The sequence below is a fragment of the Megalobrama amblycephala genome, linkage group LG7 (assembly GCF_018812025.1).
Source record: "Megalobrama amblycephala isolate DHTTF-2021 linkage group LG7, ASM1881202v1, whole genome shotgun sequence".
NCBI classification, from domain to species: domain Eukaryota; kingdom Metazoa; phylum Chordata; class Actinopteri; order Cypriniformes; family Xenocyprididae; genus Megalobrama; species Megalobrama amblycephala.
In genome coordinates this window covers 53,821,721-53,836,151 of record NC_063050.1, presented here as the reverse complement: position 1 = coordinate 53,836,151, position 14,431 = coordinate 53,821,721, and the positions used below count along the sequence as shown (strand labels likewise).

At 36.0% G+C, this 14,431-nt stretch overlaps 1 long non-coding RNA gene across 1 annotated transcript in view; it reads left to right on the top strand.

Moving 5' to 3' along the window:
* The window catches only part of LOC125272870, a 104,155-nt gene that overhangs the window by 21,870 nt on the left and 67,854 nt on the right, over positions 1–14,431 (top strand). The window contains exon 3 of the long non-coding RNA XR_007185939.1: positions 8,498–8,577. This is a non-coding gene — a long non-coding RNA (uncharacterized LOC125272870). The remainder of the gene's footprint in view (positions 1–8,497; positions 8,578–14,431) is intronic.

Here is a 14,431-nt window from a genome sequence, read left to right as displayed (position 1 = left end):
TAATGATCAAGATTATTATGTTAACATAACTCATCAAAATACTGTTTGCAACTTAAAAGGTTTAATTAAAGCAACAGACCTTAGTCAGGGTAGTGCCATATTTATTTTTACTTGTCTCTCTACAAGCAAACTTCTCACTCAACCTGTCTTCATCTTTCTCTGGCACCTGCTGATTTAATGTGTTGTCAGTGGCGCAATCTCAGACTCAATTTCTTAGGCTCACTTCAGCGATGAAGCCGTAACATCGAGAATCTGGGACACGTTAATGTATGGAGGAGATGCCAGTCCTCTGGCTAATGACGGGAGAAAAAACTCAAACGACCTCCGAGGTGGCACCGCAGTCATTATTAGCTGGCAAGAAAGTGATGAAAGCCCTGGGAGGTGTGACATCGCCTCCTCCTTTATCTGGGAGAGGATGATAAAGGAGGAAACAATCAAAAACTCAACTCTCCTCTGCAGGGGGACAAAATAAAGAGGGCCGCGAGGGTCCGTCACCTAGTGCTGTGTATAGATCGTAAAAAAGACAGCTTGTATAAGCTGATTAATAGAGTATGTAGTCATATTGTTCACTTGTAGCCTGAATGTGGATCATAATTAGTATTACAAGATGTCTCTGTTATGTCAAGTCAGATATTTTAAGCACACTATATGCTTAAGGCACACTTGGCTTGATTATTTGGACCAAAATATATATTTTGTATTTACTCTAACTCTTTTTTTTTTTTTTTTGGCTAAATAAATAAATGGTGACACCACAAACAGGCACCATTAGATAGATAGATAGATAGATAGATAGTCAAAAGATCTATCTATCCATCTATCTATCTATTTTTTAATCTAATTTAAGATTTGAGATAAATTGTGTTAATGCCAAAAAATCTATTAATTTCAGTCAATCAATCTCTATAATGTATATGAACCAATCTATTTAGATACCTCATTTATAGTGTACTTTTAAAGACGCATTTCATTCATGTGCCATCTTAATATTTCTGCAGCTGCTTGTCTTCGCTCCTTCCAAAGATTATTGGCCCCTGCTGCACATTTCACATTAGAAAGCAAGTGATCAGAGATGGAAATATGTGCAATTACAGCAGGCACAATAATTGAAGACGAATACTGATGTTCTGTGGGGATTTCACAGTGAAATTGCTCTGGCAATCAGCACAGATGTTTTAATCAGAGTGCACTGGCCCATGAAACCCAACATGTCTTACACAGACAATCAGAAGGGTTTTTCCTGTCATAGATGGAGCGCGTCATTGGAATTATTGTTCAGTCGGAGGCGGTTATTGTTTTCATTTTGCCCATTAAGAATGATTAAGGTACAGGGTGTTATTGGAGCAAAGTATTGGCCTGGTTTTGTGCTCTACAAGAGCCGGTTGTAGATTTATAACATATCAGAACAAGACAAAATCACTCAGATCATGTTTTCATCACGGCTAAGAGGTGTTAGGCACGACATCAACACACAGCCTCAAGTGGCTCATTGCTTTCAAACAGTGGCAGCAATGTGATAAAATACATCAATGTTCAACAAATGTATTTCTTAATCACAAACACTTTCTCTGAGAAATAAAATAGATCATTAGCCAAACTGCAAGCCGCTCAGCAGCACAACACAGAATTCAGCAGATATGCAGACCAATGGTTCTCAACTGATTTGGCCATTTTCCCATGGTCATTATATAATATGAATTATATACAGGTGCTGGTCATATAATTAGAATATCATCAAAAAGTTTATTTATTTCACTAATTCCATTCAAAAAGTGAAACTTGTATATTATATTCATTCATTACACACAGACTGATATATTTCAAAAGTTTATTTCTTTTAATTTTGATGATTATAACTGACAACTAAGGAAAATCCCAAAATTAGTATCTCAGAAAATTAGAATATTACTTACCAATACAAAGAAAGGATTTTTAGAAATCTTGGCCAACTGAAAAGTATGAACATGAAAAGTATGAGCATGTACAGCACTCAATCCGCTTGTTAAGTCATGACGTAAGGAACGCCGTTTCCGGGTCCAAGCCTCAACTCATTTCACTTGAGAATGCCATCGACGGCCATTTATGAGCGCTATTTATTCATATTAAACATCAATCATTTTAAAAAGTTAAACATTTTAAATACTTACAGTCTACACAACAGTCTCCATGCTCACAGCGTCACAGACATTAATATTTTAACGATTTATAAAAGATGAATCATTGTCTGGCCATCTGGAATTTTGGTGTGGAGATAAAGGTTATGATTATACTTTTTTGGAAGTATTACACCACATTGTGTGTGTATATTAGCACCATTTGTTGTTTTCTTGTGGTATGAGATAGAGCGTTAGGACCCGGAAGCGCTGCCGCGTGATGTCAGACTTAACAACCGAATACTTAGTTGGGGCTCCTTTTGCTTGAATTACTGCGTCGATCAGTCTGTGGCACTGCTCAGGTGTTATGAGAGCCCAGGTTGCTCTGATAGTGGCCTTCAGCTCTTCTGCATTGTTGGGTCTGGCATATCGCTTCTTCCTCTTCACAATACCCCATAGATTTTCTATGGGGTTAAGGTCAGGCGAGTTTGCTGGCCAATTAAGAACAGGGATACCATGGTCCTTAAACCAGGAACTGGTAGCTTTGGCACCGTGTGCAGGTGCCAAGTCCTGTTGGAAAATGAAATCTGCATCTCCATAAAGTTGGTCAGCAGCAGGAAGCATGAAGTGTTCTAAAACTTCCTGGTATACGGCTGCGTTGACCTTGGACCTCAGAAAACACAGTGGGCCAACACCAGCAGATGACATGGCACCCCAAACCATCACAGACTGTGAAAACTTTACACTGGACCTCAAGCAGCGTGGATTGTGTGCCTCCCCTCTCTTCCTCCAGACTCTGGGACCCTGATTTCCAAAGGAAATGCAAAAATTTACTTTCATCAGAGAACATCACTCAGCAGCAGTCCAGTCCTTTTTGTCTTTAGCCCAGGCGAGACGCTTCTGACGCTGTCTGTTGTTCAAGAGTGGCTTGACACAAGGAATGCGACAGCTGAAACCCATGTCTTGCATACGTCTGTGCGTAGTGGTTCTTGAAGCACTGACTCCAGCTGCAGTCCACTCTTTGAGAATCTGCCCCACATTTTTGAATGGGTTTTGTTTCACAATCCTCTCCAGGGTGCGGTTATCCCTATTGCTTTGTGCACTTTTTTCTGCCTCATCTTTTCCTTCCCTTCGCCTCTCTATTAATGTTCTTGGACACAGAGCTCTGTGAACAGCCAGGCTCTTTTGCAATGACCTTTTGTGTCTTGCCCTCCTTGTGCAAGGTGTCAATGGTCGTCTTTTGGACAACTGTCAAGTCAGCAGTCTTCCCCGTGATTGTGTAGCCTACAGAACTAGACTGAGAGACCATTTAAAGCCTTTGCAGGTGTTTTGAGTTAATTAGCTGATTAGAATGTGGCACCAGGTGTCTTCAATATTGAACCTTTTCACAATATTCTAATTTTCTGAGATACTGAATTTGGAATTTTCCTTAGTTGTCAGTTATAATAATCAAAATTAAAAGAAAAACATTTGAAATATATCAGTCTGTGTGTAATGAATGAATATAATATACGAGTTTCACTTTTTGAATGGAATTAGTGAAATAAATAAACTTTTTGATGATTTTCTAATTATATGACCAGCACCTGTATATATAAGCCGCCTCTGAGTGCTTGTATTACATTGAGTTCTCTTTCGCGTCTTTTTGAGCAAATGCACACAAAATTATGTAAAAATGCCCAAGTATTTTTGTAGACGAGTTATTTGTCTTTAGTGAACTTAACAGTTAAAAAAATATCAGATGTGTATCAATATAACTGATCTGTGCATTAGATCTTAAAGTGACAGCAGCCTCATAGACCTTCTGTTTCCTATGTTAATAATGTTAAACAACAAAAGAAAAAGAGATAATCACTCATTGCTCTTAACTAAATAACTTCTGTAGCTTTAATAGGTATCTGTGTATATTTATTTCATACAGTAATACTGTTTCGTAAAGGTTACATAGGCCAAAAACAACAAAAGCAATAACTTTATTTAGGCAGGGTCAGAAAATGTTTTGGCAGGGCAAGTAAATATCTAATCTACTGGCCTAACCAGTAGATTGTTGAGCCCTAAGTCAATATTTTTGTTTTTTACCTAGGCAAGGCAAGGCAAGGCAAGGCAATTTTATTTGTATAGCACATTTCATACACAATGGTAATTCAAAGTGCTTTACATAAAAAAGAATAATAAAAATAGAACATAAGGAATAGAAATAACAGTAAAAACAGAGAATTTTGCTATCTGGATGGAAGAGCTAGGAAGGCTTAGGGAGTTTGTTGTTGTTGTTGTCCATCAGAGTGGATCTAAACGGATCTATCCATCAGAGCGGATCAGAATGGATCTTCCTCACATGACAGGACTGCTACCTGTTAAGGCACTTCAAACTGATAAACACAGTTTCAATCTCCCCTTTTGCCAAGACACCTCAAACTGCACTACACAGCCCTAAATTAACATTAATACTTTTTAATAACAATGATATGATGAAAATCATTATATCATAGAAATGCCCTAGCAAAACAAACTGTACTAAGTTAGGGTTAGAAAATTATTTTTCTATTTGTTACAGAAAAAATAGAAAAACTGATCTAACACAGAAAAAAAATCTGTAATGTCATTTAAGGGTTTTAATATTGGTTAGTGAAGGACAGGTGTCTGTCATAAATCTCTTGGTTGCCTGAACCGAATGCACCCATCAGTCAAGACTGATGACAGATTTTGACACGGCTCTGAAAATTGAAGAAGTCTGCTTGAGTGAAGACATCTAAGCAAAGAGAATTGCAAAACCAACTGGAGCAGCAGTAGTATATAATTAAACACTCAGTTTCTGTTAAATCAAGCATCACTACCACTATTACTCATACTGTGGGTTAGTGATTAGAACAAACCTCTAACACTATTACACTTTTGAGGTTAATTCGTCCTGTGCTGTCTGTGCTACAGACAGGAATGAGAGGCCTGCTAAAGCAACAAGTTTTATAAAATATCACACTTAAATTGAAGGATATTCAGATCCAATTTGAGCTGAAACAAACAAAAACTTGATGAACTATACAGTATGCAACCTTCTGACTGGAAGTGATAAACTCCAATGAAAAATATGCAAAAAATAACCATTCATTATCTTAAATACCTGGTGCTTTTGTTGAGTGAATAGTTATGAATAAAGAAAAGAGGGGAAAAAAAACATATTCCCATTGTTTAAAACCCATTATGCACAGAATCCCGCTAATTATTGCATTTATAAAACAGCTACAACAGCACCACCATGATAAAAGACACCAATATTCAATAAAGTTAGACATTTATTATTGATAATTATCTGAATGAACAATTTATCTGCCAAGTAATATAGTTCATTCAATACATTCCAAAGCATTGCTCTTGTTTTCTACAGAAAAATATAAATATATATATAATAATCTAGTGATTTTGCATGACTCACTTTACTAAGGATGCAACTTGACAATATACAAGGCCTTGTTTAAGAGCTACTACAAAAAGTCAAGTATAATAAATGCTTAGGTTAAGCTAGGGCTCTTAATTTTCATAATGGACAAGCAGTTCCTTATCTCCACAATGCCCTGAGTATATTACGACCATGTCATTCTGGCACATCTCCCAGAAGTGTCCTGGTTTGACAAAGTGCATATTGGATACTTAATTCATGGGCCTATTTTAAAATATTCTTATTTAAGCCTAAATATGAGCTAATTCATTCGGTCATATAGACCACTGTCTGTAAACCTGTCACAATTATGTATTTTGTATGGACAAATCATTTTATTCTTTTTTGTTCATCACATACAGTGTAAACCATTTTTTTTTAAAACTTGGAATCATATAATGTAATAATTTATAAAAAAAAAAAAAAACAGGCCCATATGATTTACTTTATTGTTGTGAAAATTATATTATATTATATTATATTATATTATATTATATTATATTATATTATATTATATTATAATCACCCTTATCTCATTGAAAATTAAGCTGCACATTTATTGTGGTCATCTCAAACAATTGCGATTAGAAAGTGCATATTGAATACTTAATTTATGAGCACATTTTAATATATGCATATCAAAACCTCAAATATTAATTGATGATTTCATTTGGTCATATTGAGAAGACTCTTTATTTGTTTATTTATTTTTTACACAAAATTGAAATAAAAAAATAAAGGATAACTTGACACCCCTGTAATTTGACAACAATATACCATACTACATTTTAAAGTACAACATCTGAACATTTCACTTACTATCTAAAAAAAGTTTGAACACCTTTATTCCATTCCGGACATCCCCATGAATACATCCAACACATTTGGCAGTGCTGCAATACTCAACAGCTCCGTTGGGCAGAGTGTTGACATCTGCTGAACCAGGGTCAATCCATGATGGACTCATCCCTGTCATAGTGTCCCGCTCTGAAGAAAGTGGACTAATCACCGGAGCAGGGCTAAGGGCTTTGAGAGGAGAACTGTGGGAATTCACTAAAGCCCTATTTGGCTAAGACTAAATCTGTGGCTCTCCATCACTGCTGTCAGACAGCCTAGAGGACGCCCATGTGACTAACCGCTCTATGTGAATACCTGGAGCAATGCCTATCACCTTCATGGCCACAGGCTGGAAACGCTGAAAAATGATCACAGCATTTTCTTTTGAATGGGCACACAAGTGGAACTGAGAGTTTGATATTTTCACAGCAACCACTGCATGTTGGTTTTACTCTGGAACCTGAATGGAAAGCCTCAGTGACATGCTGTGGATTACTACAATATTAATCCTATAATATTGACTTGTCCTACAATTAAAAAAAAAAAAAAAAAAAAAAGGCACAAAACGTGTTTACACTGCCAAAATAAATCAAGAAAGTAAGCATGCAAGCAAAATAAATAAATCAATACATGAATGTGTCTCTTTTTCTATTTTTCTAGCATATACAGTATGTATGTATGTATATATATATATATATATATATATATATATATATATATATATATATATATACACACACACACACACACACACACACACACACACACACTCACTAACTAATACTTATTAAGTGCAAAAAAAAAAAAAAACTATATATATGAAGAGTTTGTTGAGTTTTTTTGTTTTCAAAACAAAACAAAACAAAACAAAACAAAACAAAACAAAACAAAACAAAACAAAACAATAAGTGTTGGATTTATTGCATTTTGGGAAAAAAAATTAAATTTTAGAAAATCAAAATCTGAATTTGAATTTTTAATGTTATTATAACCTAAAGATGCTATGTGAAAGTTTGAAACAGAAAATAGTGGTTTTCATCTTGCCACTTTTTTACACATTTTTACTCAAATTAATCACATATTTACTCAAATTAATCAAAATCGATTTATAGCGCTTTGGAACCAAGCTCTTCATATGGAAGTCTTGACGCAGAAACTCTGCTCTGCCGCTGCTCTCTACTTAACATAATTATTTAAGTCTTCTTGCTTTCCAACAAATTTCTCCATAGACTTCCATTGTAAATGCATTATTGTAAAAGAACATTTTAGTGTGTTTTTATAAAAAGATGCAGATTGTGATAGCATGTCACAAATGCGGTCAGTAGAGCTTACCTTCTTTAACACTGCTTTAAGGACATAAATTTTTAACAATTAAGAGAAAATTGTGCCTGAAAAGTGTTGATCAATTTCTAGAAACAACTGCAAGTGCTGTTTTAATTATGATTTTTAATTGCCGTACACATCGCAGAACAGTATTAATTAAACTTAATCCAAATTGCTTTTTTAAAGCATGTCTCTCATGTAAATAATTCTATAATGAATTATGGTGCTGAAATGGTGAAGCATTCATAAACAAGCACTTCAGATGCCTAGTGAACGCAACAGGTGTGCAGTATGCATCCATTGCTCTTCCTACTACTCGTTTTAAAAAGACATCTGTTAAAAATAAATCCATTTGATTTTTTTTCAGTTTCATTGGAAAGGAGTTCATTGCACTCCTGTTATGTTCCACTTATTTTTATCTTTACACAGCAAAAAGACTAATAATGGTGTACTGATAATACATGATGTTGTGAATCTGTGGTTACTTGTGAGGTGAGCTGTTATGGTATAACCAGTGGTTAGTTTGAGATTTAAAACCTGTAAAATTTCATAAAATTCAGACACATTTGTTGAAAAAGCTTGCTGAGAATGGACACAACAAAAGCCTCATCCATTTTTTCTTTAAAACAGTCAATAGTTTCAGACAAACTGTCATGGGATGAAGCTGCAGAGTTTTCTCAACTTGTTGTAAATTGAACTTGTTATACAACAACAAGTTGAGAAAACTGCTGTTTGCCTTAAACTTTTAACTTTTTTTACAGTGCAGTGCATCACTGAATATTCGAAATAAGGATTTCTCTTTCTCTAACAGGTTTCTTGGGAACACACTTGGGGAACAGGAGGCTGGAGAATGAATCCAACAGGCGCAGAGATGAGGAGAATAACACAGAGGTTGGTAACTCAAGTAAATCATCTGGGGTCTCATTTATAAAGCGTGCGTACGCACAAAACCGGGCTGGAAACGTGCATACGCAGGTTCCCACGCAAAGGTTGTGATCTATAAAAAACAAACTTGACGGGAGAACGTGCACACCTTTAAGCAAACTTTGAGCCGTGCGTACGCACATTCTGGAGACAAAGGGAATTGGCGACACAGATGGTGAGCTGAAGGACTGAGGGCAGATGAAGGAAAACCACGTTAAATCCTCATTATGACTCATAATCATAAATACAGTGCATGTTCACAATAACAGTTTAAATAAATAAAAGAATGATTTAAACTTGCATGGAAACTCACATTTTCATTTTGATATACACATTTACATTAATATTACACTTTCACTAATGGCGATAAGCGCTGAAATTACATTACGCAGTCATTACAGAGAAGTTAATCAAACATGATATGAATTCAGATAGTAGATGTGCTACTTTCGATCACTTTTCCTGTGACACGCTGTTTTAATGACAGCGAGGAGCGCTAGGAGCACAGTAATTCCTCTTTAAACTACACTGCAGATGTTATACAAAATATTTTAGCGAGAACGACGATCGATGCACACTTAACTTAGATATTATGGAAGACACTGCTGGATTCGGTGGTCGAACGGTCCATTGTCCTGTTTGAAGAGATCCAATGATAATAGCTTACTGTATAACCGCAGCTGCAGGAGGTGTTGATGTCGTGTGAAGGATCTTCAAACAATTACCACTGTATATGAAGGATATAATTTGAGGAAAACGGCAAGATTTGCACATTTACTTTTTAAAATACTTCAGTGAAGCGCAGAGAAAGACAATTGTATTTACACTGCAATAAATAAGTAGGCCTATCCGTTTCCACTAAAAAATATAGCCTATAAACTTCCTAAAAGATATTCATCTTATCAGCAAAACTTCATAAATTTGATTCGAATTGTTTAAAACAATTAAATACTATTTGGCCAGTGGAAATGAATGAATCAACTCTATTCTAAAACCTTTATCTTAAGTATTTAATACAATTTTGTTTTTATGCATATTTAGATATATTTATTCTAAAACATAAGAATATTGAATGATTTTTAGCAATGTAATGTGTATGGCACAAATGTTAACCATGGTGTCACGTGATTAGTGGCAGGTGTGTGTGTGTGATGGTATAGTGTGTGCAGGTGGGAGCCATGAAGGATACTGGGAAACGTAGTGCTGAGGTGACTGGAGATCTTAACACCTATGGTGTGCATATAGTGTGTGTGTATATATATATATATATATATATATACACACACACACACACACACACACACAGTGTTGCAGAAAGTTACTTCTAAAAGTAATGCGTTACAATATTGTGTTACTTCCTAAAAAATATAACTAATTGCATTATTTACTTTTTTATGGACAGTAATGTGATACATTATTTTTGTGTTACTTTTTCTCACCTGGGCTAGGTTGTTTGTTTTTTAATAAGAAAATACAAAAGTTCTTAATGATAATAACCCTGGTGTGAACCTATGATTTCTTTTGCCGTTTTATTCTCCCCTTGACAATTGTGGTGCAATTGTTTAGGAAAAGTAATAGCACAACTCTTTATAACTAGCCACACTATGTCTGAAGTTATTGTGAAAAAAAAAAAAAAAAAAGTTAGAGTATGAGCAAACTGAATATTTTTTCTGGTCTTAGAAAGTACCCATAATAATCTAAAAATCTTAAATTCATTTTGTACAATAAAGTACAATAAAGACATCTGAATCCGTCTGGATGAACATGCAAAGCACGAGTCTCGCCCTGCTGTCATGACCGGTGGCGAGTGTGGTAATCATGTGAGCTAATGTATGCATTAATAACGCCTTGTCTATGGACACTCTTGTGTCCCACCCAATCCTCCTTTTTCCCCGGCACTTTGGAGACAGTAATTGAGGAAGGCGCCTGGCCATGCTGCCTCCGGATCACATTGCCTCCATTAGCCACACTGATGAAGTTTTTTTCTTCATTGCCCAAATGAAGGAAAGCATTTCCATACCACGAACCCAATGTCCTGTGGTGCGGTGTTTTAGACTGGCTATCCTAATGGGAGGCTATCAGTGCACTAGCTTACCTTCAACAATCTGCATTCAGAACAGTGACTTGGCAATTTGCTTGCTGCTCACTCATGCTAATGAGCGCTCTGAAAAGACGCAGGCGAACGGGGAAATTCAGTTCCCACAGCTTCCAGTGGTGTTGAATATGAATGCCGAGCCAATGGTGGCATCTTTGAAGAATAGGCTGTTGGCTTGGAGAGTAAGGATACTTGGCTAAATGGGTGAAGTTTGCATGTTATGTGGTCTGAAAGGGTGAAGGTCCTGTCCAGTTCACTGAAAAAAAAAAAAACAAAAAAAAAAAAAATCTTAATCAGTATTTATGTCTTCTTTTCCAATAAAACATCCTAACGCCACTGGCAATTTTTTTTTTAAATTATTATTATTTTTAGCATTAATTTAGCAACATTTTGTGAGGTTTATAGGCTTAAAACTGAAAAGAAGATTCACTCATGTGGACATAAAATTAAACTGTTCAAAATACAGTACATTCTCTGTAGTACTTTATCTTTTTATTTAAAAAAAATATATTTTCTAAAACTGAACTTTCAATTCTTTTTATTTTCATCAATATCATCTAATCACAGTTCATTATAATCATTAGACTGCCTGCATGCTTGCAGTTTATTAACCCATGGGTGTGATTTGTTATGCGATTTATAAACCGAGGGGACGAATTACAAAACTGTGGCCGTGGATTTGTGGGTCTTGGTTTTTTTTTGTTTTTTTTTCCCTCCCTGACTCCCAAACTCTGCAATTTCCTGTGAGTATACAAGACTTTTGGTTCATTAGTCACTACAGGTAATTAATTAGAAGTATAACAAAGTGCCATAAACTGTGAAACTATTTTGCACAACAAACCAGCCATTTACAAACCATGCATGATCACGTTAATAAACTAATATGACTAAAAAAAGGACCAGTTGGCAATATCAAGCAGCATATAGGACTGTGTTTGTACAGCTAAAATAACCGGGATAACGGCACAGACATTTGAAGTCTGTGCCTACATGCCTACAATATGCTGGTCAATGATTTGTCTATGTATTTGCATGCTTGCAGTGTTTCTGGTCTTAGCGTCAGTGTCCAGAATAGCATCTTACCATTTTTAGCTGTATCTATTGGAGAAATTGTGGTATAGTAGTTTTCCTATTCTGTACATATCTGTAGTTTCGCCCTGATTCTCTCCATTGGTTGAGTCAGCTGACATGCTGGACTCTGAATATTAAGCTGAGAAAATATTTGAACATCCAACAACATTGCACAGAACACCACCACAATCTATTAATTCTCCGAAGATTATTGAAAAAAGAAAATTGACACCTTGTTGTTTTTCTTAGTCACATAAAGGAACATAGGGCACATATCCCAGAATGCACCAGTGCAGAAGTTAAAGTTATGAGGACTCTCAGCGGTATTCATTACTGTGGCCTGCCGTAGGGACATGCTTCCCATGTGCTCAGCCATCTGCAAATTCCCATGGCTACTTGATGACAGTGTCAAAATTTCTCAAAAATCCTCGAAAATATTAGCACACACTTTACACTTTCATTGTTTTTCACTGGTTATTATCATTAGTTTTCATTATTAAGATTAGAATAAAATACAATGACCCCCCAAAAGGACTTTAGCTGTATTCATACATGTGTGCATGTTATTGGATGTTATTTTTGCAGCTTCTCTCTTCCCAGTCTTTTAGTAACGCGTTTCCCGAAAGCATCGTTAACCAAATACACTCGCAAGTTCCGTCGTTTTCAACATAGCTCAATGAGTCGTGTTTCCCAAAACCATAGTTCCAACAAACATTCGCAAACAGCATCGCAAAGATGTGTGGTTGGAAAGACAGCTCTTGACCTGTGGTTAGAAGCATAGTTTCTTGTTTGTGTGACGTAGCACTTTGAATGTGTTTGGGAAATGTCATGCCCCTCACCATAATTGTGAGTTTCAACACTCTGCTAACGCAACCAGGCCCTGCCCCTTTATTTTGCATATTGGGTGGGAATTATTTTAATGAGGAATATTGTGACGTGTTCATTCCCGGAAGAAAACTCAAGACTACAGTGGAGTTTCAGGGAATTTGCGCTGTGCTTAGAGACTTTAGCCACTCTCATACATGTGCAAAAATGTCATTGTGTTAGAAAAATATCACACTAAGCGTCATTTAAAGGGTTAGTTCACCCAAAAATGAAAATTCTGTCATTTATTACTTACCTTCATGCCGTTCCACACCTGTAAGGCATTCGTTAATCTTTACAAATTAAGATATTTTAGTTGAAATCCGATGGCTCCGTGAGGCCTTCATAGGGAGCAATGACATTTCCTCTCTGAAGATCCATAAAGGTACTAAAAACATATTTAAATCACTTCATGTGAGTACAGTGGTTCAATATTAATATTATTATTTTTTATTTTTGGAGCACCAAAATACCAAAATAATGACTTATTTAGTGATGGCCGATTTCAAAACACTGCTTCAGGAAGCATTGGATCATAAATGAATCAGTGTATCGAATCAGCTGTTCAGAGTGCCAAAGTCACATGATTTCAGCCGTTGGCAGTTTGACACGCGATCTGAATCATGATTCGTTACACTGAATCATAATGCACCGAAGCTTCATGAAGCAGTGTTTTGAAATCGGCCATCACTATATAAGTCGTTATTTTTTTTTTTTTGGCGCACCAAAAATATTCTCGTCGCTTTATAATATTAATATTGAGCCACTGTACTCACATGAACTGATTTAGATGTGTTTTTAGTACCTTTATGGATCTTGAGAGAGGAAGTGTCATTGCTCCCTATGAAGGCCTCACGGAGCCATCGGATTTCAACTAAAATATCTTAATTTGTGTTCTGAAGATTAACGAAGGTCTTATGGATGTTGAACGGCATGAGGGTGAGTAATAAATGGCAGAATTTTCATTTTTGGGTGAACTAACCCTTTAAAGAAAGAAAATACATTTCAAGTTGTCAGGCATTTCAGACATCATGACATGAACAGATCTGTTGCAGATGAATATTATACACTTTTGCCAAAATGAGTATGTCTTGTTCACAAATAGAATGGCAAAGATGCTTTACTTGTTCCCTGTTGCACCAGTGAAGATGATACTTTTGTCAGTGCAGACCGTGATTTATCAGCGTAGATCCTAGCGTCACAATGGGGCTACCTGAGCCTCGAGAGCAGTACAGTGTGTGTGGTTTCCATGCTGGCAAAGATGGATGAGTTTCGGAAAGCTGAACCTCAGCTAATTCTATGACTAATCAACGTCTTGGCCTGTGTTTTCACACCAGCTGCAGTCGCACAGTCAATAACCAGTCATTCTGAATGAATCACCTTCACCGCCATTGATCTGCTGTCAGATTCATTTACACAAATCGGTAGGTAGTGAGTGTCTGCTTGTCGGTGTTTGCTAGATATTGTTTTTGAACAAATACTTGTTATTGATGATATATTTGCAAAGCATATGTGAAGAGTTTGAAAGGGCTGAATTGGTATGCAAATCCAGTCTACATTGTGTAAGTAAACTGATTAAAATATTTATTATAATGCATTTTTCATATCTGCTTATTTACGAATTAGTTGCTTTCAGAGAGATTACATTGAAAAAAAAAATGATGTAGGATTTACTCAGAAATTACTAGTACATTGCACAAATAATTTCAAAGAAAAAGCAACACATTGAATTAAACATGGAATTTTGAAGTAAAAAGACTGAAAAAGTATTTTCTAGCTCCAATAATCTTT